Here is a 23,090-nt window from a genome sequence, read left to right as displayed (position 1 = left end):
TGACTTCTAGGGCCAATTGATACATGGGTAAGCTGTCTTCTAGTTATACATTTTTTAATACTATTTTTAATCAAATCTAAGATGCCAGTGATCTCCAATCAAATCAATGATGCCAGACATCATTGTTTTATTTGATGACACTGAAATGAAATGCCACCAAGAAGAAACAAATTGCTGCCAAGTATAAAAAAAAAGATGCTATAAATTTTAAGATAGGATCACTTAATTATATAATTTTAAAAATAAGCATATATTAGTAACTCATGTTCAGAGTTTGGCTCGTTTACCTGGTAACCATGAGGTTAAGTTTTATTAACAAACTCCTTTTTAATAAATTAGGAGAGGGCATTGTGGCCTCCAAAATGATAGAAACAAACACTGATGTTTAAAGATATACGGTTCAGAGACTTAGATTAGATTTCATATATGAAACACCTTCATTCCTATTGTTGCATTCAAATGAGTTTATCCTATTCATTTTTATTCTTTAGTGTCTTTATAGATCATCTGATACAGTCCATAGTAATGACATTTGCATTTGAACCTTTTTCTTGTCTAATTCACTGAATGTTTGGTCATCACTGTTAGTTACAACTTAATATAAACTGGACACATTTCCATTCAATGGCTTAGAAGGCCAGGAAGGACATTGTGAGGATGCTTGACTTATAAAGGAGGCATCTGAACATACCTCACCTCTTCTTCCTCTTCACTCTTATGTTTTATTTTGAGTTTTTGCTGAAGTGGTAGACAAAATATTGATAGCATTAATATAGCATTTTAATTCTGCCTTTTTGAAAGAAAACATGAAATGTTAGCTACTTGGTTAAGTTACAATAATGGCTGTAATTTTTGTTTTTAATAAAATGACTTTGATGACCAACTCGCCGAGGCAACCCCCTTTGCTGATGTGCCGCCTCCGCCTCTGCCGTCAACCTCTTCCCCTGACCTCACCATGCCCCCTCCCAGGAGCAGGCTGACTTCAAAGGCTTGAGTCCAGCAAACTTGGGGGAGCGGAGGCCGCCCCCTGGCAAGGCAGCTAGGGATATGAAAGAAAATCCTCTGGCTGGCCAGGGGCACCCTATTCCCCTGTAGCCAGCGCCGAACCACGTCCCCAGTGGCACCCCGCCTCTAGTGTGTCTGTCTGCCTGCCTGCCTGCCTGCCTATCTATTGGAGGATGGGAGAAGCTAGTCTATGTGTGTGACTGTCTGTTTATCCAATGGAGGAGGAAGTGACTAGTATGTCTCTCTACTTGCCTGCCTATCTATGTATCTATCTATGTATCTATCTATTTATGTATTATCTATCTATCTATTATCTTTCTATCTATATATCTGTCTATTTAGGGGAGGCATAGCAGTAGGCTAGTGTGTCATTTATTTGTCTGTCTGTTGGAGGAGGAGGTTAGTGTGTCTATATAACTACCTACTTGAGGAAGAGGAGGAGACTAGTGTGTGTGTGTGCGTGTGCTGGTCTATCTATGTATCTGTATCTAGTGAGGGAGGAGGATACTGTATCTATCAGTCTATGTATGCATCAAATGGAAGAAGAGTAGGCTAGTATGTCTGTCTGTCTATCTATCAGATATCAATATATGTACTTATATGTAATCGAGAAGAAGGAGGAGGCTAGAGTATCTATCTCTCTGTCAGAGGAGGAGACTAGTGTGTCTGTCTCTCTGTGTGTCTGAGAGTTGTCTCTATCTATATCTAATGGAGAAGGAGGATTCCCATGTATCTGGCTATCTGTCTGTCTCTAACAGGAGAAGGTAGAGGCTAGTGTGTGTATCCATCAATCTCACTTTCTATCTAATGGAGGAGGAGAAAGTCTATTAAGTTTGTCTATTATCTAATGGAGGAGAAGATTAGTGTGTCTCTCTACCTACTTAATTGAGGAGTAGGAGGAGGCATGTGTGTGTGTGTGTGTCTGTCTGTCTGCCTATGTATTTATCTGTCTACCTATATAATGGATGAGGAGGAGGAAGTTAGGATATATGGCTGTTTGTAAATGGAGGAAGAGGCTAGTGTGTCTGTCTGTCTATTTATTTGTCTCTCTGTCTGTGTAATGGAGGAAGCCTCCCAATATTCGACCCACCTGGAGGGATGCCAATTGCCACCCTGAAGCAGCAGAGGGCGCCCCCGTTGGAGGCTGAGGGGGACACTGGATGGAAATCTACAGGCTTGCCTGGGCAGCCCATGCCTCCCGCTTCCGCCCTCTCTGTAGCTGCCACGGCCCCGCCCCCTGACCACCCCGCACCCGACTTCCTGGGAGCCTGAAAACACAGAAGTGTGCACCTCGTGTACCTAGGTTAGCAGAGACCAAACCTAGGACTGGCCAAGGGGGAGATCTGAGCAAATACACAGGCTCTGTGGGGCAGCCCCGCCTCCTCAATGCAGCCTCTGATCGCACCGTGCCTGCCTCCGGGGCGCAGGCTGACATGGAAACATGCATACTGTGAACCTGGGGCAGGAGAGGACGCACTCAGGCCAAGCCCTTGTGGAGATGGGAGCAAACTGATCGGCTCACCCAAGGCAGTCTGCTCCCGGCGACATCCCTGTACCCTGAGCTCACCTCGACAGCCTCCCAGGACCTGGCTGACAAGGAGAATTAAATCCCACACACCTGGGGTAGCAGAGGCCACCCGGGGGCCAGGAGAGGGGGAGATGGTGGGAAAATGGCCGACTCGCTGAGGCATCCCCCTTAGCTGCTGTGCTGCCTCCGTATCTGCCGCTGACCTCTTCCCCTGCCCTTACCATGCCTGATACTAGGAGCAGACTAACCTCAAAGGCTTGAGTTCATTGAATTTGGGAGAGCGGAGGCCGCCCCCAGGCAAGGCAGTCAGGGACATGGGATAAAATCCTATGTCTCGCCAGTGGCACTCCTGTCCCCGGTCGCCTCTGCTGAACCCCGTCCCCAGACCGCACCCTGCCTCTAGTGTGTCTGTCTAACTGCCTGCCTGAATGCCTATCTATTGGAGGATGGGAGAGGCTAGTCTATGTGTGTGTCTGTCTGTTTATCTAACGGAGGAGGAGGTGACTAGTATGTCTCTCTATTTGCCTGCCTATCTACCTATCTTTCTATCTACCTATCTATCAACCTATCTATCTATCTAGAGGAGGCATACCAGTAGGCTAGTGTGTCTTTTTCTTTGTCTGTCTATTGGAGGAGGAGGTTAGTGTGTCTGTCTACATATGTACCTATTTGAGGAAGAGGAGGAGGCTAGCGTGTGTGTGTGTGTGTGTGTGTGCAGGTCTGTCAATCAATGTATCTGTAACTAAAGGGGGAGCAGGCTACTGTGTCTGTCTATCATTCTATGTGTGCATCTAATGGAGGAGGAGTAAGCTGGTATGTCTCTCTGTCTGTCTATGTATCAGATATCTATATATGTACCTATATCTAATCGAGAAGAAGAAGGCTAGAGTATCTATCTCTCTGTCTGTCAGAGGAGGGGAAGACTAGTGTGTCTGTCTCTCTGTGTGTCTGTGAGTCTGCCTCTATTATTTTCCAATGGAGAAGAAGAAGGATTCCAATGTGTCTGGCTACCTGTCTGTCTCTATACAACAGAAGGTAGAGGCTAGTGTGTGTATCAGTCAATCTCACTGACTATCTATCTAATGGAGGAGGAGAAAGAGTCTATTAAGTTTGTCTACCTATTATCTAATGGAGGAAGAGATTAGTGTGTCTCTTTACCTACTTAATTGAGGAGTAGGAGGGGGCTAGTGTGTGTGTGTGTGTGTGTCTCTATATATGTATCTGTCTACCTATATAATGGATGAGGAGGAGGAGGTTAGGATATATGGCTGTAAATGGAGGAAGAGGCTAGTGTGTCTGTCTATTTATTTGTCTCTCTGTGTCTCTAATGGAGGAAGCCTCCCAGTACTCGACCCACCTGGAGGGATGCCAATTGCCACCCTGAAGCAGCAGAGTGCGCCCCCATTGCAGGCTGAGGGGGACACTGAATGGAAATCCACAGGCTTGCCTGGGCAGGCCACTCCACCCCCGCTTCTGCCCTCTCTGTAGTCGCCCCGTCCCCGCCCCCACCACGCCTCCTGACCACCCTGCGCCCGTCTCCCGGGAGCCGGAAGACACAGAGATGTGCACCTCGTGTACCCAGAGTAGCAGAGACCCACCCCAGGACAGGCCAAGGAGGAGATGGGAGCAAATACACCGGCTCCGTGGGGCAACCCGGGCTCATCACTGCAGCCCCTGTTCGCACCGCGTCTGCCTCCGGGGTGCAGGCTGACATGGAAACATGCACACTGTGAACCTGGGGCAGGAGAGGCCACACTCAGGACAGGGCCTTGTGGAGATGGGAGCAAACTGATCGGCTCACCCGAGGCAGTCCGCTTCCCGCGACATCCCTGTCCCCTGAACTCACCTCACCAGCATCCGCGGACCTTGCTGACAAGGAGACTGTAACCCCGCAAACATGGGGTAGCAGACGCCGCCCCGAGGCCAGGAGAGGGGGGGATGGTGGGAAAATGACTAACTTGCCGAGGCATACCCTTTTGCTGCTGTGTCGCCTCCACCTCTGCTGCCGACCTCTTCCCCTGACCTCACCACGCCCGCTCCCAGGAGCAGGCTGACTTCAAAGGCTTGAGTTCAGTGAACTTGGGGGAGCGGATGCCACCCCCAGGCAAGGCAGGTAGGGACATGGGAGAAAATCCTCTGGCTCGCGAGGGGCACCGTAGTCCCCGGTCGCTGCCGTCGAACCCCTTCCCCAGACCGCACCACGCCTCTAGTTTGTCTGTCTGTCTGACTACCTGCCCTACTGCCTATCTATTGGAGGATGGGAGAGGCTAGTCTGTGTGTCTGTCGTTTTACCTAATGGAGGAGGAGCCGACTAGTATGTCTCTGTATTTGCCTGCCTATCTATCTATCATCTATCTATCTATCTATCTATCTATCTATCTATCTATCTATCTATCAATCTATCTATCTAGTGGAGGCATAGCAGTAGCCAAGTTTGACTTTTTATTTGTCTGATCCATCCTCTGTCCATTTATCCATCTACCATCCACCCATCCGTCTACATTTTCAGCTGGCCTGGCAGGCCCCCACCCACCCTCTATCCGTCTCCCCACCCAGCCTTCTGGCAACCTGTTCCTGTGTCCGTCCCGCAATCATCTGTTCCAGCAAGAGCCTGATGCTCTGGGGCAGCCTAGTCCCCAGCCCCCTGCTCCTGAGGCGCCAGTTCCACCACACTACACCCCTAGGGTCATGACCGGGCCGGGGCTCGGGGAACGTATGTCTTCTGGCCCAGAGGCAGGCGGAGCTGTGGTCCCAGGGCCGCTGGGCCGGACAGCCCGGACTCCAGGCGCCAGCCCGGCGCTCTGCTCTGAGCTGCGCGGCCGCCCCGAGGGCGGGAGCGGCCTGGGCTCGGGGCCCCGCTCACCGCCGCAGAGCCCCGGCCGCCCCGCGAGCGGGCTGTCCTGCCGGCCCCCGCGCACGTCCCCGCGGAGCCGAGGGGCCATGGGAGGTGTCACGTCGCCGTGGTGGGCAAGGAGGCTGACACCAAGCAGCCCCATGAGGCCAGCCAGATGGACGAGGATGGCATTGAGGGGTGAGGCACCCGTCTCCCCGGGCCCCTGGTGACCTGGCCCGGCCCTTCCAGGGGCACAAGGGAGCACCCGGGGTGGACCTGGCCCAGAAACTGTGCCCTCCCTCTGTCTCTCTCAGCCACACACTCAGACGGCTCAGCTGTCCCTGGAAGGAGCCAGCCCCAGTATCCACGGACTCTCCACATGGGACAGAAAGGCCTGAGGCCAGGCGGGCAGGGTTCACAGAGGACAGTCAGGAGTGACAGTCGTTTGACATCCGGACTTCTGTCTGTGAGAAACTTTGGAAAAAAGGGGCAAATTCCCAGAGCTGCTGGATATTGAGTCTACACCCAGGAGAGCAAAGCCATTTTGTTTTCTGTGCCAATTTTAAGCAGCTGACAGTGGCTTTTGAGAAGTATTCTGGGACCTTGTCTGAACACAGTGGGAGAAAGTGCTGGGATCCAGTGAGTCATGACTTCGGTGGGCCAGGGAGGGAGCGTGGTGGCCATGGGTGAGGTTTCTGTGTGGGAGAGAAAAGATGTGATACACAGCTAGGAAAGGGGACAGTGTTACCAGGATGGATCTCCCCCTCTGCAGTTTACAAAGTGCTCATGTTCTTTAACCTATTTATCACACTCCTAGAAGGGAGCCTTAACCTATTTATCATACTCCTGGGAAGGGGCTGTTATTCCCATCTTTCAGGTGAGGAAGCTGAGGCTCAGAGCACTGGGGAGGTTTGCCCAGGATCCCACGAGAGACCAGGTACTGTCAACTTGAGCATCTTCAGTCCTGGTGTGGTCCTTCTCAGCCGTCCTTCACATGCTGTCCTGGGCCCCAGGGGTGTGCAGATGCTGAGGCAGGAGTCTGGGCGCCCGGTCTGGCCACCACAGTCCAACTGTATGCGCCGGCAGGGACTTGCTGCTCCCTGAGGGGGTGCCCCCGAACGCCAGGTCACATATGGTTCTACGTGAAAATTTATCGAGCAGAGGGGCTGCCCCACACAAACACAAGCCCCATGGCCAATGTGAAGAAGGCTTTCACTGGTGAGAACAAGGACCTGGTTGACCCCTATGTGCAAGTCATCTTTGCTGGCCAGAAGGGATTGGGGCACAGGCAGCAGGAGGCTGGGGCATGAGGTGACAGGCACCAGGGTGCAGAGGGATGGTCAAGGGGTCCAGGGGACAGACATGAGGCAGAATCAGAAGCCACCAGACTGGATTTTGATCACCTTGGTGCATTCACCTCTGGAAGTGAGGAGAGATGAGAGGAGCTCCAGCTCAGAGGGCCTGGGGGCCAGGCCAGTCTGGGCCTTAGGGATACCTCCCTGCCCCTAGGTCACAGAGACCAAGAGCTGAAGGGGGGGACACTGTGAGGGAAGAGGGTCTCAGAGGCTGGTCAAGGGGAAGAGTGAGGAGAGGAGCGTGCACACACACACACATACACACGTGCACAGCTGCCACAAGCCACACATAACATATATATACCCACTCACCCGCAGATACACGCGCTCACACACACGCAAACTCTCACCCCCTCCCACCAGGGCAGGACCTCAGTGCAGAAGAGCAGCTATGAGCCGCTGTTGAATGAGCAGTGGTCTTTACAGACCTGTCCCCCAACTCTGCAAGTGCATGAAAGTACAGACCCGGGACTTGGACAAGGTCAACGACATGCCCATAGTTGCCCACTTCACTGACCTGCTCAAGGTTTCCAATGATGGAGACAAAGGTGAGTAGCAGGAGGCCGGGGGTGTGGGGGTGGGACTGAAGGGGCGGAGTCAATGAGACTCCCACACAGGCCCCCACCATCCCACGCCTCTGCTGGAGCGGCAGTGGGCTTGCTCAGGGCTTTGCCAACAGCCTCTGCCTCAGGGGAAGGGTGGAAACTCAGGACTCATCTCTGCACAGAGCTTCCTGGGCCTGTCTGTGCCAGGCTGCCTGGATTCGAAGCCCAGCTGCTCTGACAGAAGCTGAGGCAGAAGTGGGGCTGCACAGGAGGCACTGAGCCAGACCACCCAGGAGGCCCCTCCTGCACTGACAGCCGTTGGGGGACGGGGGTGACCAAGACTTTCACCCTGTTTGATGTTCTTCCCACTGGATCCGTGGGAGGAGAAGGAAATCCCAGCGTCAGGGGTCCTTCCCTCCGTGGGTCGAGGGCTGGCCAAGGGGCAGGACCTCTCCTTTATGGGCCCCCACCTGCCCACTGCAGGCCCGCACAGCATCCCCGACGTCTTCATCTGGATGATGAGCGATGACAAGCACATGGCCACAGCCCGGTGACCCCCCAGGACCTGCTCTTCTCCATCGTGGGGGAGGAGCTGGGTGAGGACCGCGCCAGACCAAGGCACTCTTCCTCAAGGTGCCGGAAGGGAAGTCAGATTAGGGGGTGGAGGGGTCCGTGCTTCGTTCAAGGGGTCAGCCTCCCTTGGAAGGAGTAGCGTGCCCACCCCGGGTCTGGCTGGTCTGAGCTGATGGGGTGCGTAGAGAAGAGGTGGAGAGAGTAGGAATGGCAGGGGGCCCCATCCCATCCATCCTCCTTGGAGCTCTGCTCCCGAACCCACAGCCCAGTGGGATAGCTGTGGAGGGACAGAGGCCCTCTGACCACGGCCTCCTGCAGCCCCCTGCGCCTTCCTCACCCCACGGGCTCTGGAAGCTGACCCTGTGCTCACCCCCAGCTGCCTCGGAAGTGGGGATTTGGAGTGGTGGGCTGGACAGTGCAAGCCAGGCTGGAGCCCTGCCTGTGGCTGGGCCACAGCAGGCAGCGCAGGGACTTCCAGTGGGGCCTGCCCTGTGGCTTCGAGGGGGTCCAGGCAGCCCTGGGTTTGGGCCTGCACTCCCTCCTGCCCAGCAGCCTGGTCTGCATGAGTGAGTGAGGCAGGTTGCAGCCAGGCCCAGGGAAGCCCCTGGCTCCAGCCCTTACCCTGGGAGAGCACTGGGGTCACCTGTTCCCAGCCTCCAGGCCTGTACCCCCCGCAGAGAAGCAGGCCTTCCAGCCCCACGCCCTCAGGTACCAGGCTCGGAGCCTCTGTGTAGCTGACTGCAGTGGCCTCTCAGGCCCCTCACCTGAGTCTTTTTATCAACCAGAGTCAGTGCACAGAGGTGAGGGCCAGGGGAGGAGGGAGTGGCACTGGCTTTGCAGGCACTGGGGTAGGCCTGTGAGCTTCTGGGGCCTGGGGAGACAGATCAGCCAGCATCCCAGACCCACAGAGGGAAGCCTGGCATATACCTGGGGACCCGGGCCACATGGTGGAGGCTTTAATGTGCTTACATTCTGCATGGAGGACAGGGAAGACCTGGTAGGGGCTGAGGGAACAGGGTCAGGAGCAGACCTCACATCAACCTTCATTTTAAGATTCCCAGAAGAGTCAGGGGATATGTCCCTCCTGACCCCGAGCCCCCTGGAAACCACAGTGGCTGGGGGTGACTCCTGCTCAGGTATCTACCCACCCACCACCACTGATTACCCATCCCCCTGCCCTGAGCTACAGGTGCTGAATGAGACCCTGTGCCCCACCTGGGACCAGGTGCTGGTGTTCGACACCCTTGAGTGCTATGGGGAAGCTCATGAGTTCATAGACGACTCCCCCATCATTGTCATTGAAATCTATGGCCAGGACACCGGTGTAGGTGGGCTCTAGCACCAGGGACCATCCCAACGTCCCCTCACTACACCCGCACTGGTGGCCCCCTCCCCTGCTCTCCCCTGAGCCCCTCGGCCAGGTGCTTGCTGGGAAGCTGGAGGGTTGGGCAGCCCCTCCAGGACACCCCAGGTGTCCGCTGGCCTGTCACTGCAGTCTGACTCCTTCCTGATGCTCGGGGACTCTGGGGCCTCAGGGAGGAAATGGGCCAGGGCTTCCCACCTCCCAGCACAGACAGACCAAACTCAGGCCCAGAATCTTCAAGAGATTTGTCAGCAAGGCCTGCTGTCCCCAGCCTCCCCCACCCCAGGGACTCCCCAGCCCCTGCCCACACCTACCACAGTCAGCTGCCCAGCTTTCCATGGGAGCGCTGGAGTAGGGGAGTGGGGGACTGGGGTGCCCTGAGAGAGCTCTGGGCTAGAGGCAGGTGCACCCATTTCTAGTCTGAGTACTGCATCTGCCATTCACTACCAATCTGGCCTGAGCTAGCCTGAGACTTGGTTTCCCCATCTGTAAAATGGGATGATCACCCCTGCAGCTACATGGTGCTGTGGGGGACTGAATGTGATCCAGGATGTCAACATGCTTGGTAAATTCAAGCACTGCGAGCCTACCCTGGCTGTTTGTCGTGTCAGAGCAAAGCCGACTACATGGGCCAGAACTTTGTCAAGCCCGTGGTGAAGCTGGTCGGTGAGGCATACTGCCCACTCTGCTTCCCGCCCCAGCTCGAGTCCTACCAGATCTACTGGGGCAGGGCCACCGCGGGGGACCTGCTGGCCACGTTCGAGCTCTGGCAGGTGGGGCTGCAGGGAAGAGGGGACTGATTGAGGGCCAGTCTCCTCCCCATCCTGCTGTGAGGTCCGTTGTGATGGAAGCTGAGGATGTGGTTCTTGGGAACCCGGGATGTTCAGCTTTCCCTGTATCCCCAGGTCACATATGGCAAATAACTCATCAGGAGAGGGAGCTCTCCCCAGGCTCCCCAGGCTAGGACACTATGTCCCCCATTTCCCAGATTGGACCAGCAAGGAAGGCCGACCCACCACCCATCAATTGTCCAGTGGACACGGACTGAGGTCCCATCATGCCTGTGCCTGTGGGCATCCGGCCCGAGCTCAGAAAGTACCAGATCGAGGGATGTGAGGACTGCGCTGGGCCCCTGCCGTCCCTGCCCACAGCAGGCCCTGCTGTGCTCTGCTTCTGAGCCCCCTTGCTCTCTCCATATCAAGGGTCTGTGCACATATTACATGGTTGACATCAGACTCCAGCCATCTTTGGCAACCTCAGGCCATGCCTCATTTTCCAGATAAGGGTGATGAAGGCCAAGGAGGGGAAGTGACTGGCCCCAGGTCACACCCAGGAACTGGCAGCAGACCCAGGCTGCTGCCCACCCATTGCCTGCCCCTTTTGCACCATCATACTGCCGCCATCCAGGACCTATCCCAGCCTTCCGTCTGCCCCCGACACCCACCCTCACCCTGAAGCCCCTTCAGGACACCTGCCCCTCGTCAGCTCTTCCTGCCCGGCCCCCACCCATGCACTGCCCACCCATGGGCCAAGTCCTTCTCAGGTGGCCTGGCACCCACAGCTGGTGCCCTTGACTGAGGGGTTTTCCTCTTAGCCCACCTCCCACCAACTCACGCAGATGCTGTTCTGGGGCCTGTGGGACCTCAAGCACGTGAACCTGGCCCAGGTAGACTGGCCACGGTGGACATCGAGTGTGCGGGGAAGGGGGTGCAGTCATCCTTGATCCACAATTACAGGAAGAACCCCAACTTCAGCACCCTCATCAAGTGGTCTGAAGTGGTACATCTGGGCCCCGGGGTCGCTGGGCAGAGCTGGGTGCAGCCGGGCAGCTGGGCAAGGCCGGGTGCCTCTGGCCCTTCTCTGGGCTCAGACCTTCCGGAGAACGAGCTCCTGCAGCCGCCATCGGACATCAGCATGGCGGCTGCCGGGCCTTGGCCTCTGCACCCTGGGGGGCTCCCAGCCGTCAGCTCCCTGCGGTGCTTCCTCTCCCGGCCCCCAGACCACTGGCCCCCAGGTGGAACAGCTCAGAGACAGCCATGCCCCGAGGCCCATGGATGGGGCTCCAAGGGTTTCTTCCTTGGGCTCATCCCCTAGTCAGAGTCAGGGAGGCCAGGAGGGATGACCCACCCAGGGGCCAAGGAAGGTTGCCCCGGGGTGCCCCTCACTCTCAAGCCAGAAAGGTCCAGGGCCAGGCATCCTTAGAGGGACTGAGGGCAGATGGCTTCCTCTGCCAGGTCTTGGAGAAGACCCAGGACCCCTCCCAGCCTCACTGTATCACTCACCGCAGCCCACTCTCCTCTCTGGCCACCTCATCCTCTGCCTGTGCCCATCTTTTCTCCCTCAGCTGTCACCTCCCTCCCTCTCCCCTCAGAAAGCTCCAGAATCAGCTTTAACCTCCGGTCATTTCATCCACCCCTGACTCTCACCATTACTCCTGCTCTTCCCTGTCTGTCTGTCTGTCCATCTCTCTGTCCAGGCAGACTCCCCCAGGGCTGCCATGTGCTGTACAATGGGGGGGCACTCCTCTCACCCCACAGGGGAGGTCGTGGTGAACATGGAGCCAGAGGTGTCCGTCAAGAAGCTGGAGACCATGGTGAAGCTGGACAAGGTGAGGTGCCTGGGGTCAGTCCCACGCTGGCTGCGGATGTGCACCTGCATGTGACACTTTACCAGAGTCAGGCCAGTCCACCTGTGAGACAATACATTAATGAAGTCACTTCTCCTTCAGCATGTGATGGGACAGGGCCTCCCCTGACTGCATGTGCACACAGCCCTGTCCTAGACTGTCCTGGGATGGAGGACTCAATTCTGCGTTTGTGTGTGCACGCATCAGGGGACACATGCCTCAAAATGTGGTGCGCATGTATGAGAGGCAGGGAGAACAGTGACTATGTGAAGTCATAGCCTGAAATTACTTTTATTCCAACAAACACCATAGTCAATGGATTCCTTGTGTGAACAACAGGGTTCTTTCCAGAGGGTCCCTGGGTTCCTTCCCAGCCATTCACAAAAGGCCCTCCCCACGCCTGGCTTGGGGACGAATTTCCTGGTGGAAGCTCCTTACTCGTCCTTTGGGACTAGGGCTGTTTATCTGCCAGAGGGAGACCTGGGGGTTCAGGTGTGGAGGTGGCCTCTGCCGAGGAGGGCAGGATGGAGGCTGGCCTGGAACAGGCCATCCTGGGTCCAGACAGTGTGGAGGAAAGGGGTCGGGGCTCCCCCCAGCCCCCCATCACTTGCTCTGTACTCCATTCCTCACATCATGTGCTTCATGCAGCCTGGGGTGCCCCCTAGCTTCTGAAGCCTGAGCTGGGTCTGAAAGGATCTTCCCTTACCCCCATCATCCTGGTCCCCAGAGGGTCCCAGCCAGAGAGTCCCGGCTGAGTTAGTGTGGGCGTGGCTCTGGGGAAAGGGGAGCAGTTGAGGCCCAGGCCTGGCCCACAGGCCCGGGTGGTACGGCCAGGGCTCCGGGGCTGCACCCGGAGACTCCACGCCCCCCTCAGCTCCCAGCCTCCTGACCTCCCCCGAGGGTGTCCAGGCCATCAGTGAACAGAGGACGGCACTTGCCCAAGCTTCCCCATCATCCCACAGGCCCTGGGCTCCTGTGGGGCTGTGTTACCAGGATCCTCTTCAGCTATGTCACTGAGCGTCCACTTCCCTGTTGAGGCCCTTGTCCCCCTGTAGCCAACATCACCGAACGCCGGCCACATGCCTTGCCAGCCTCTCCTCCCGACGCGACCTGCACACTGCAGGGATCTCCTGGCTGTGTGCAGCCATACCGGCGCCCAGCACCCCCATTTAGACTCGGTGGAGCCCTGAAACCGGTCACTTTTGAAAGCCCCCAGTGATTCTAACATGCAGCCAGGGTTGCTAGCCACCGCCCTGGAAGGTCTGAGGAAACATCTGCGAGGCAGATCCTTCATGGCCTCAGAATTGGCTGTGTGAGCACAGGCGCTCTCAGCGCACAGGGAGTGGCCCTGTGTCAGCTCCCTTTCCTCCTCCTTCCCTGGCTGGGCCTCTGCCTCCATGTTCAGCCCCGTGGCTAAGGCCTGTCCCTGTCTTCTTGCTTCCCCCCTGCAGACTTCTGATGCGGTCATCATGGTGGATGTGGTGAGTGTGGGGACCACAGAGGGCTCTGGGGAGAGAAGACCCTACACCATGCAGGGTATCAGGCCAAGGGGAGCAGCTTCAGAGACTGAGACACCCCCAGCCCCTGGCGCTCTGGCCAGCACACCTCCCTGGGAGTGCTGTAGCTGGAGAGAACTGCTTGGGGAGCAGGGCCCCCAGCTGCTGGTTCTGCCTCAGCTGGTGGTTCATGCTGGCAGGTCATGACCCTCTGTGGGCCGTGGCATCCATTTCCACAAATCAAGGCCCTGCCCCTTTGACATTGGTGGCACCCCAGGGCCTCCTGGAGCCCAGGGCTTCCGGGGAGCAGATGGTCAGAATGAATGGGGGACTCCCAGATGGTCCAGGGCTCTGGGAATGGCCAGGGTGCAGGGATGTATGCAGGACTCCGGACCTGGCCAGCCCTTCAGGCTGATGAGGACGAGAAGAAGGAGAAGGAGAAGGGCATATCAGAAAAGATGGAGGAGGAGGAGCCGGGTGAGAGCATGCAGGACTGGCGGTCCAAGAGCTTCGCTGCCATCGACACCATGAAGGAGCTGAGGCCTCAGGCCAGGGTTGGGGCCCGAGGAGGGACTAGGCTGTGAGAGCTGACCGTATCTCCCCATCAGACCCTCCAGTCCAGCTTCTTTCCTGCCCCCTTCTCTGTCAACATGTGCTTGGAGCAGCCTGTCTCACAGCCTTGAAGTTCTAGCTCAGGACTCACTTTTTCCAGGATGGAGGACCAGTCCCCCTTCCCTGGCTTGGTTTTCTCTTGTCTTCATTTATTTTCTGCACAAATATCTCTTGAGTATATATGATCAGACACCAATCTGGGTGCTATGGGAGCCTAAAGAGAAGATGCCGTACCTGCCCTGGGTATTTCCTGGACATGCAAAATGGACATGTAAGCAGATCCATCGCGGTGCAATAACAAAGGCAATTCAGTGCCTGGGGGAGTCAGGGAAGGCTTCACAGAGGAGGTGACCTTTGAGGAAGAAGAGAAATATGCACTCAGATGCCAAAAGCGAACAACTTCTCAGTAGCACTTGCACATCTATTTCTATCTAACACCTCATGCTACTTTATTTTACACACCTCGGTCACTGTTGCTGTGAAATGTTCTTCCCTATCGTGTGCACGTGGGTTCTGTCTGCTGAGCCAGATGGCAGTTTCCAGAAAAAGCAATTCTCCTCGTCCTCATTTGTCCCTTCTCCACACTGCCGACCGAGCTCAAGGCACCCCCTGACTGACCGGCTGACCAGGAGGGATGTGTGCCTGTGGTGGTGTTTCCTCAGCTGAGCTGATCCAGCCGCACTCTCCCCACAGGCCCTTTCTGGGTCCCAAGTTGGGTGTGCTGCTTACCATCCATGTTAGTCAGAGCACAGGCTAAGCTGCTGTAGTAAGTTAGACTGGTGTGAGCAAGGAGAAGGTGGTGTGGTGATTCCATGGTGTCAGGGAGCAATACCCTGGCATCTTGTTACTGGCATCTGTGTGGCTAGAGATGGCTTGCCGTCACATCCCAACACCAGTGCGCAGGAATTGTCAAGACAAGAGGAGGCTTCTCTTTTCCCTTTAAATGCCCAACCGAGAAGCTGCAAATACCACTTTCACTCATGTTGGCTGGAATCTAGACCCATAGTCACACTTGGCTGCGAGGGAGGCTGGGAGATGCCATCTTAGCTTTGCAGCTGTGTGTCCAGAAACATGTTTGAAGAGCAGGAGAGCTGATAATTGGGGGACACCTAGTAGTATCTTCTCCCGCCATCACTTCCTGGATTCAAGTTGGCCAGGCAGGAGCTCCATCCAAGAGGCGGCCTTGTGTCTACTCCTGTCATCTGCACAGGCTACCACCAGGTGGCGGTGGCACCTTGGTTGAAACCTGGTGATTTAGTGTCCAGTGTGTACTGACTGAAGCACATTTTCTTTTTTTTTTAATGGAAGTATAGTCAGTTTAAATGTACAATTTATAATGTACAACGTAATAGTTCAGGCATACATATATATACACATTTGTTTTCATATTCTTTTTCATTATAGGTTACTAGAAGATGCTGAATATAGTTTCTTCTGCTATACAGAATAAACTTATTTATCTATTTTATATATAGTAGTTGGTATCTGCAAATCTTGAACTCCCAATTTATCCCTTCCCACCCTCTCCCCTCTTGGTACCCATCAGTTTGTTTTCTATTTCAGTGAGTCTGTTTCTGTTTTGTAAGTGAGTTCATTTGTCTTTTTTTAGATTCCACATGTAAGTCACATCATGTGGTATTTTTCTTTCTGTTTCTGGCTTACATCACACAGAATGGCAATCTCCAGGTCCAGCCATGTTGCTTCAAGTGGCATTATTGTATTATTATTTATGGCTGAGTAGTATTCCATTGTATAAATAGACCACAACTTTTTCATTCAGTCATCTGTTAATGGACATTAAGGCTGCTTCCATGTCTTGGCTATTGTAAATAGTGCTGCTGTGAACGTTGGGGTGTGCATATCTTTTTGAATTAGAGTTCTCTCCAGATCTCTGCCCAGGAGGGGGATTGCTGGATCATATGGTAAATCTATTTGTAGTTCTTTGAGGAATCTCCATGCTGTTTTCCACAGTGGCTGCACCAAACTACTTTCCCGTCAACAGTGTAGGAAGGTTCCCTTTTCTCCATACCTTCTCCAGCATTTATCATTTGTGGACTTTTTGAGGATGGCCATTCTGATACCAGGTGTGCGGTGATACCTCATTGTAGTTTGGATTTACATTTCTCTGATAATTAGCAATATTGAGCATTTTACATGCCCCTATTGGCCTTTGTACGTCTTCATTGGAGAATTGCTTGTGTAGGTCTTCTGCCCATTTTTGGATTGCATTGTTTGTTTTCTTCTTATTAAGTTGTATGAGGTGTGTATATATTCTGGAAACTAAGCTCCTGCCAGTCTCATCTTTTGCAAATATTTTCTCCCATCCCGTAGGTTGTCTTTTTGTTTTGTTTATGGTTTCCTTTGTTCTGCAAATCTTATAAATGTGATCAGGTTCCATTTGTTTATTTTTGCTTGTATTTTTATCGCTTGGGTAGATGGCCTGAGGATTTGACTTGGAGGAGAAGGAGGAGATGGGCAACACTGAGGGTGAGCCCTGGAGCCCTGGAGCCCTGCGGGGTGGGTAGCCCCCCTGCCTGTCACATCCCGGTTGTTTCTCTTTCCCCTTCTCGTGGGCCCCTAAAGCTGCAGCAGCCAATAGCAGATATCAGGCATCCCTGGCCACCAGGAAGCAGGCTGAGGCCCTTATCTACAGTGGCTTTTACTCTGATCAATTCAGCAGAGTGATGGACAGACACTTAGAGCCACAGAGCATCAGAGCTGGACGAGACCTCAGAGCTCATTTCATTCAGTATTTCTAGACATGTTCCATGGAACACTGTGAATGGGTATTCTGAAGGAAGTTCTTGGGTCAAATGGGTTAAACAGGTCCTTGGGTACAGGACTTCTCAGTGCCTTTAGTATACAAATGCTATTCTGAACCTCTAGAAGGCACAGAATAAATTATTTCACCAACTTATTATCTGTGTATGTGTGTGTGTGTGTGTGTGTGTGTGTGAATTCTTCTAAAGCATTCCAAGAACTCCTACGCCTGGTGTTCCACTTAATGCTGTTCAGAAAACACTAGTATAGAACAATCCTCTTAATGTTAAAGACAGGTAGAATGAGGCCAGAGACAAGAGCAAGCTGGCACCAGAGCCAAGCTTCTTTCTTGCCCCTGTCAGTCAAAGGGCACACAGCAGTCTTTGCACATTCCCCGCATCCTGGGTCCCAGCCCCGTGGGAGGCAGGCATGCCAGGCAGCATTGTCTGCATGTTCCAGATGAGCACACAGAGACCTGCAAAGTTAACCTAACAAAGTGCCAGATCTGGGTCTCCAACCTGGCCTTCCTGCTCAGATCATCTCCACCTCCTTGTCTGTTTCTGGCCAGGCCTGAAGAGGCCAATGAAGGGCAAGGAGAAGGCAAGGGCTGCAAAGGAGGAAAAGAAGAGAAGCCAGAGCCTGGGCCCCGGTCAGGCGTCTGATGCCCCCGAGAAGAAGAGACCCAAGATTGATAAGCTCAAGGTGAGGGTCTGGAAACAAATGCTGTCAGAGTGTGGGGGTCACACCTGGGGTACCAGGTGGCAGATGGGGCAAGACAGAGGCCCATGGACTGTTCTTGCCCCCTGAAAGCCAGGCCCAGCTCAGGTGTTTCCCAAGGAGCTGGAGTCAGATTTGGACAACTTCAAGGACTCGCTGTACACTTTCAACCTGCTGCGGGGCAAGACAGGGGATGATGGAGATGACCTGATGGAGGAGGAGCACATCGTGGGCCAGTTCAAGAACAGGCAGGGAATGTGGTCCCAGCCCCTGAGCCCCAGGCCCTGAGTCCTGAGCCCCCTAGTTCTTCTCCCCACCCCAGGCCCAGGGCTGACAGCCAGGTGGAACCATCAGTTGTCCTGCTTGATAAAATATGAAAATACTTCCATGCTGATTGACAAAGAGCATCTGCCCTGAACCCAGCTCCCCACTCCTCCTCTCATAGAGTTGCCTCCCTGGCCACTCCTTCCAGAAAACCTGACTCCCTGTGATCCAGCAACTAAAGGGTTAAGGCCCCACCAAAGCAGGGTGCAGACCCTCAGTGCTCTTGGCTGTTTTGAGTGCCAGCCCTGCCTATGCCCGTGGGAACCTGCACCCTGACCCACGCTTGCCTCACCCCAGGGATCCCTCTGCATGAACAAAATGCCCCTCCCAGAGGATGTGTCTTGGGAAGCCAGCTACAACCCTACCTATGGCATGTCACAGGGCATCCCCAGCAATGACCCCATCAACATGCTGCTCCATTGCTCTGAGTCTATGTGGCTTGGGTGAGAGTCCCCTCTCATCCCCTCCCTCCAGCCCCAGTCCTCCCACCCAGGAGGGACTGAAGCAGCTGCAAACTGATATCCTCCAACTGGGAGGCACCAGGGAGGTCAGATAGTCTGGTTCCCATCATTTATAGGGGAGGAAACCAAGGCCCAGAGAGAGTCGGCATCTTGCCTAGGGTTACACGAGCCTCTGGTCCTGTTCTCCTGCCCTTCACCATCACGGGACCATCAAGGAGAGGGCAGGGGCACTGGGAGATGAGGAGGGTGTGGGGAGCCTACTCAGGACCACCCCTCCATCCCAGGCCACAGACCTGCACCCTGCAGACATCAATGGCAAGGCCAACCCCTACATCACCATCCAGCTGGGCAAGACTGACGCCTGTGAGAACTCCATCTCCAAGCAGCTCAAGCCTGTCTTTGGGAAGTAAGGCCTCTTGGTTCTCCACCGCCACCCCAGCCTGACCTCCTCAGCCCAGAATACCTCCCACCCCACCCTGACCCTCAGCCTTTCTCCCAACCCCTTACCACTAGGGCCTTTGACATCGAGGCCTCCTTCCCCATGGAATCCATGCTGACGGTGGCCATGGATGACTGCGATATGCAGGCACTGACAACCGCATCGGGGAAACCAAGACTGACCTGGAGAAGGGCTTCTACAGCGAGCACCGCGCCGCCCGCACCTGCTGCACCTGAACTCTATAAATGAGATTCAGGCCGTTTGTTCTCGGGATAGGAACAGGCACCTCTCCGGGCGCCAGGCGGTCATCCGCTTCCCCTGCCTTCCCGCAGGCCCTGACCCCGCGAGCCCCAAGTAAGGGACTGGGGCCTTAACTCGGCTGCAGGCACGCGCCCGGGGCGCGTCCACGCCCAAACCCCCAGCCCACGGGGGCGGCGGGCGGCGGGCAGCAGGCGAGCAGGGAACAGGGGCGCGGGGCGGGGTGGGAGGAGGAAGGGCGGGGGCTGCCGGAAGCTGAGGCCGGTCTGGGAGTCAGTGCTGCGCCCTCGGCCGACATGAGTTCGGCGCTGGAGTTCCGAGGGACTGGCTGTGCAGGTGAAGAACACAACGTGACAGAAACAGATGCCTTCCCTAGGAGAGAAGTGTTTGATCCAGCAGAAAGGTACATAATGGACCACAAGAGGAGAGGAGTTGCTTTAATCTTCAAGCATGAGAGGTCCTTCTGGCACCTGACGCTGCCGGACCGGCGGGGAACCAGCGTGGACAGAGACAATCTTCAGCGCAGGTTTTCAGATCTAGGATTTGAAGTGAAACGCTTTAATGATCTTAAAGCAGAAGAACTACTGGTCAAAATTCATGAGGCATCAACCTCTAGCCATGTAGATGCCAATTGCTTTTTGTGTGTTTTCCTGAGTCACGGTGAAGGCAACCCCATTTACGCATATGATGCCAAAATTGAAATTCAGACATTGACTGGCTTGATCAAAGGAGACAGGTGTCAGAGCCTGGTTGGAAAACCCAAGACATTTATCATTCAGGCGTGTCGGGGAAACCAGCACGATGTGCCCGTCATTCCTTTGGATGTCGTGGATCGTCAGACAGATGTGCTGGATGCCAACGTAACCCAGGTGGACGCCGCCTCGGCGTGCGCACTGCGTGCCAGAGCGGACTTCCTCATGTGCTACTCGGTGGCAGAAGGTTGTTATTCTCATCGGGAAACGGTGAACGGCTCATGGTACATTCAAGATTTGTGTGAGATGCTGGGAAAATCTGGCTCCTCCTTAGAGTTCACAGAACTCCTCACACTGGTGAATAGGAAAGTTTCTCAGCGCCAAGTAGACATTTGTAAAGACCCAAATGCAATTGGAAAGAAGCAGGTCCCCTGCTTTGCCTCACTGCTAACTAAGAAGCTGCATTTCTTTCCAAAATCTAAATGATAGGTGCTATTTTGTTCTATGTATCTGTATTTAAAATAGATTTTCCCTTCTTTTTATAAAAAGAAGTATCCCTAGGTTGAAGTTTATGGTATAGCAATATAAAATGTTTTAAGCTTTAATGACAGAACTTCAAAAAAGCAGTTCATATTGGAACATGGTGAAGGGGTTTGATATGTAGTAATGAAATACTCAGGGAATTCCTGTAAGTTAAAAATGCATTAGCATTTCTAATACTTGAGTTTTAGAGTAAATTGCAAGGTTACTCATAATATCTGGCTGATTTGACTTTTTTACATGAAACTTTTTAATCTTTTTAAGGGTTTTTGAATCCTAAGAGTCAGTTTTCCTTTAATATTTGAAATTCATGTTTTATTAAATTTTTCTAATTCACATTCTTATTTGCATAATTTATAGATGACTTGTATTACTTGGTCATGTAAATCTACATATGAGTTACCACTTTTTGTATAGGACTTGAACACTCACATTTTAAAAAATGAGCCTTCAAGAACAGTTCATTTTTTTCAAAGTGAACATTACAGTCTTGTACAAAAAGTGATATTTCGTGCATAGATATGGCATTCTGAGAAGGAAATAGAAAACATAAAACATAGTGACTTCTTAGTAGAGGCTACACACTTGCAGAGTTTGATTCTGTCAGTACCTTCTGTGTTAAGTTGCTATACACTGTCCAGCAGTCCCACATGCGGACTGTTATGTTAATGGAATAACAGATATTACTTTTAAGATTCAATTCTTACTAATATGATATATAAAATTTGAGTAGTATGTTAATAACCTACCGGAGGCTGAAGATGGTTACGTTTGGGCTCTGATAGCAAATGTGAGGGTTGCTAGCTGAGAAGCAGCAGTTTGCTTATGTCATTTCAGTTGCAGTTCAAAACATGTGCCAACTCTATGTTAAGGTCAGTGGGACATTTATACCTCTTTTTGTGTCATAACAGGGACTTCACGTCAGTTGAACATTTTAGCTGTCCTTTAAGCCCCTACTCACAGGCGTTGCCATCTCCATGGTTCTACCTACAAGAGCAAATGACTACAGATGATTTCAAGTGACAATTTATAATAATCTAAGCTATATTTAATGATAAAAATTTTCAACTATGAATTTAGAAAGTAATGGCAAGATGATTCTAAATGAAGCCTAAGAATCAATGTGAAGCCAGGCACACCGACAGTTTCACTTCCGCATGGGAGTGAACGAACACAGGACACTGATGAGGAATCTTAACTCACATGCTGAACTGCAGAAGCAGATGCTTTGATTTTGTTGGACGCATCCAAGCTCCTTCCAGCAGCAACTTCAACGAGCCATGAAAATCCACAAACCAAAAATCTCATATGAGGATATTAAAGAATACCTGTGCTTTGCAAGCATTTTTTTTTTACTAACAAAAGTGACTGAAATAGTCAAATTCAAATGAACTACAGGACTCAGAAAGTTCCAGTTTCTAAGCAGCAAATGAACACAATGCAAAAATTCACTGACATTTAAAAATGTAAGATTATTTCTTTTCATTGAGTTCCTCTACTGGCATCTGCAAATAGAGTGGCCCACCCATCTCAGGGCTTCAGTAGCCTGTCCACAGGAAGAAAACGAGGCAGTGATCAGAAAGGACCGCAAGCCAATGAGCATTAGTGGTCATGAGGAACTCTATACCTTCAATGTCTCCTTAGGTCAATACATAGATTTAAACTATGAGTGGCAACTGCCTACTATTAATATTACAATTTATGTGGATCCTTTTGTAAAACATGAGTTCAAGCTTTCTACTACATCCCTAGAGTTCTTGTTATGTTAGTTTTCACCTTTACAGTGGTTTTCCCAGTTCATATTAAAAAACAAAAACAAAAACCTCAAAAATAAATAATAATAATAATAGTAATAATAATAACAATAATAAAAAACAAGATTCAGACCATATGGTTTGGGAAGGGAGACCTATTATGATTCCTGTCCCAGCCAGGCCTCCACCCCTACAGGCTTTGGGCTCAGCCTTCAGGGGCCAGGACAGCAGATTCCAAGACAAAGGGAGAGCCAGGGGATTCCAGGACAGAGAAGGCAAGATGAGAGAAAAGGGGGCTGAGAAGAGGGGCAGCACTGTGTGCTTGGGAGCATCCAAAGGGGATCAGTCTGGCCTGTGGGCTGTGTGACCCTGGTCAAGCCCCTTAAACACTGTGATGATCAGTTTCCTCAGGGAGTCTTTGACACTGTGGAGGAGTGGACACAGTAGGGGAATGATGCAGGCTGCACTGGGGGAGACTGGATGTTTGTCCTTGGGACACTGAGCACGTGGGGTCAGAGCCCCGGGCAGGAAGCCCTAGTGTCTCAGCCAATCCTGGAACACAGGGCAGGACTCACTGACATGCAGCAACAGCCAGCCCAAGAGAACTGGCCGGGACCATTTCCCCCAGCAAGCCTGTGTGTCTCCTCCCACAGACATGGCTGCAATATTTAGTGGGACCCCATGAAGCCCAGCCAGTTCCTGACCCGTCTCTGCAAGGAGGGCAAAGTGGACGGCCCCCACTTCAGCTCCCCTGGGAGAGTGAAGGTGTCCAACCGTGTCTTCATGGGACCCTCTGAGATCGAGGACGACAACGGTAACAGGATGCCAGACGCAGCCGAGGGGATGTCAGAGGCTGAGAAGGGGCCCACAGTTCCCTGTGGTGGGACAGCCCCCCTGATCATCACCCTAGCATCCCCCTTCTGTCCCCTCAGCCACTGCCCTTCCACCCCACCCCACACAGCCTTGCCCACTTGTAGCCTTTTCTCTCCCTCTCAGCATCCCTGTGGGGTATGGAGGTTCTCCCCATTCTGCAGGTGAGAAAACCAAGACCCAAAGGGTTTCAAGACTTGCCCAAGGTCACACAGCTCTTTGGAGGCAGCGTGAGGGTGTGGGCCTGGGTTGCTGTGGCTTTCCCTATCCCTGCACCCATGTAGCACTTTCCAGAAAACCAGCAGGTGTCTCTTCCGGGAAACCACCACCTTCAAGGTG

General features: G+C 53.1%; 2 pseudogenes across 1 annotated transcript; both read left to right on the top strand.

The window, feature by feature from the left end:
• The window catches only part of LOC102544121 (otoferlin-like), a 65,229-nt pseudogene that overhangs the window by 36,061 nt on the left and 6,078 nt on the right, over nt 1-23,090 (top strand).
• Nucleotides 19,192-20,073, top strand: LOC107032835 (caspase-6 pseudogene; annotated as a pseudogene). The gene has a single exon (XR_012066104.1). The product of XR_012066104.1 is annotated as a caspase-6 pseudogene (transcript).

The sequence above is a fragment of the Vicugna pacos genome, chromosome 31, assembly GCF_048564905.1.
Source record: "Vicugna pacos chromosome 31, VicPac4, whole genome shotgun sequence".
In the NCBI taxonomy this organism is placed as follows: domain Eukaryota; kingdom Metazoa; phylum Chordata; class Mammalia; order Artiodactyla; family Camelidae; genus Vicugna; species Vicugna pacos.
Note: the sequence above shows the minus strand (reverse complement) of the source record. Positions and strands in the feature narration are given on the sequence as shown.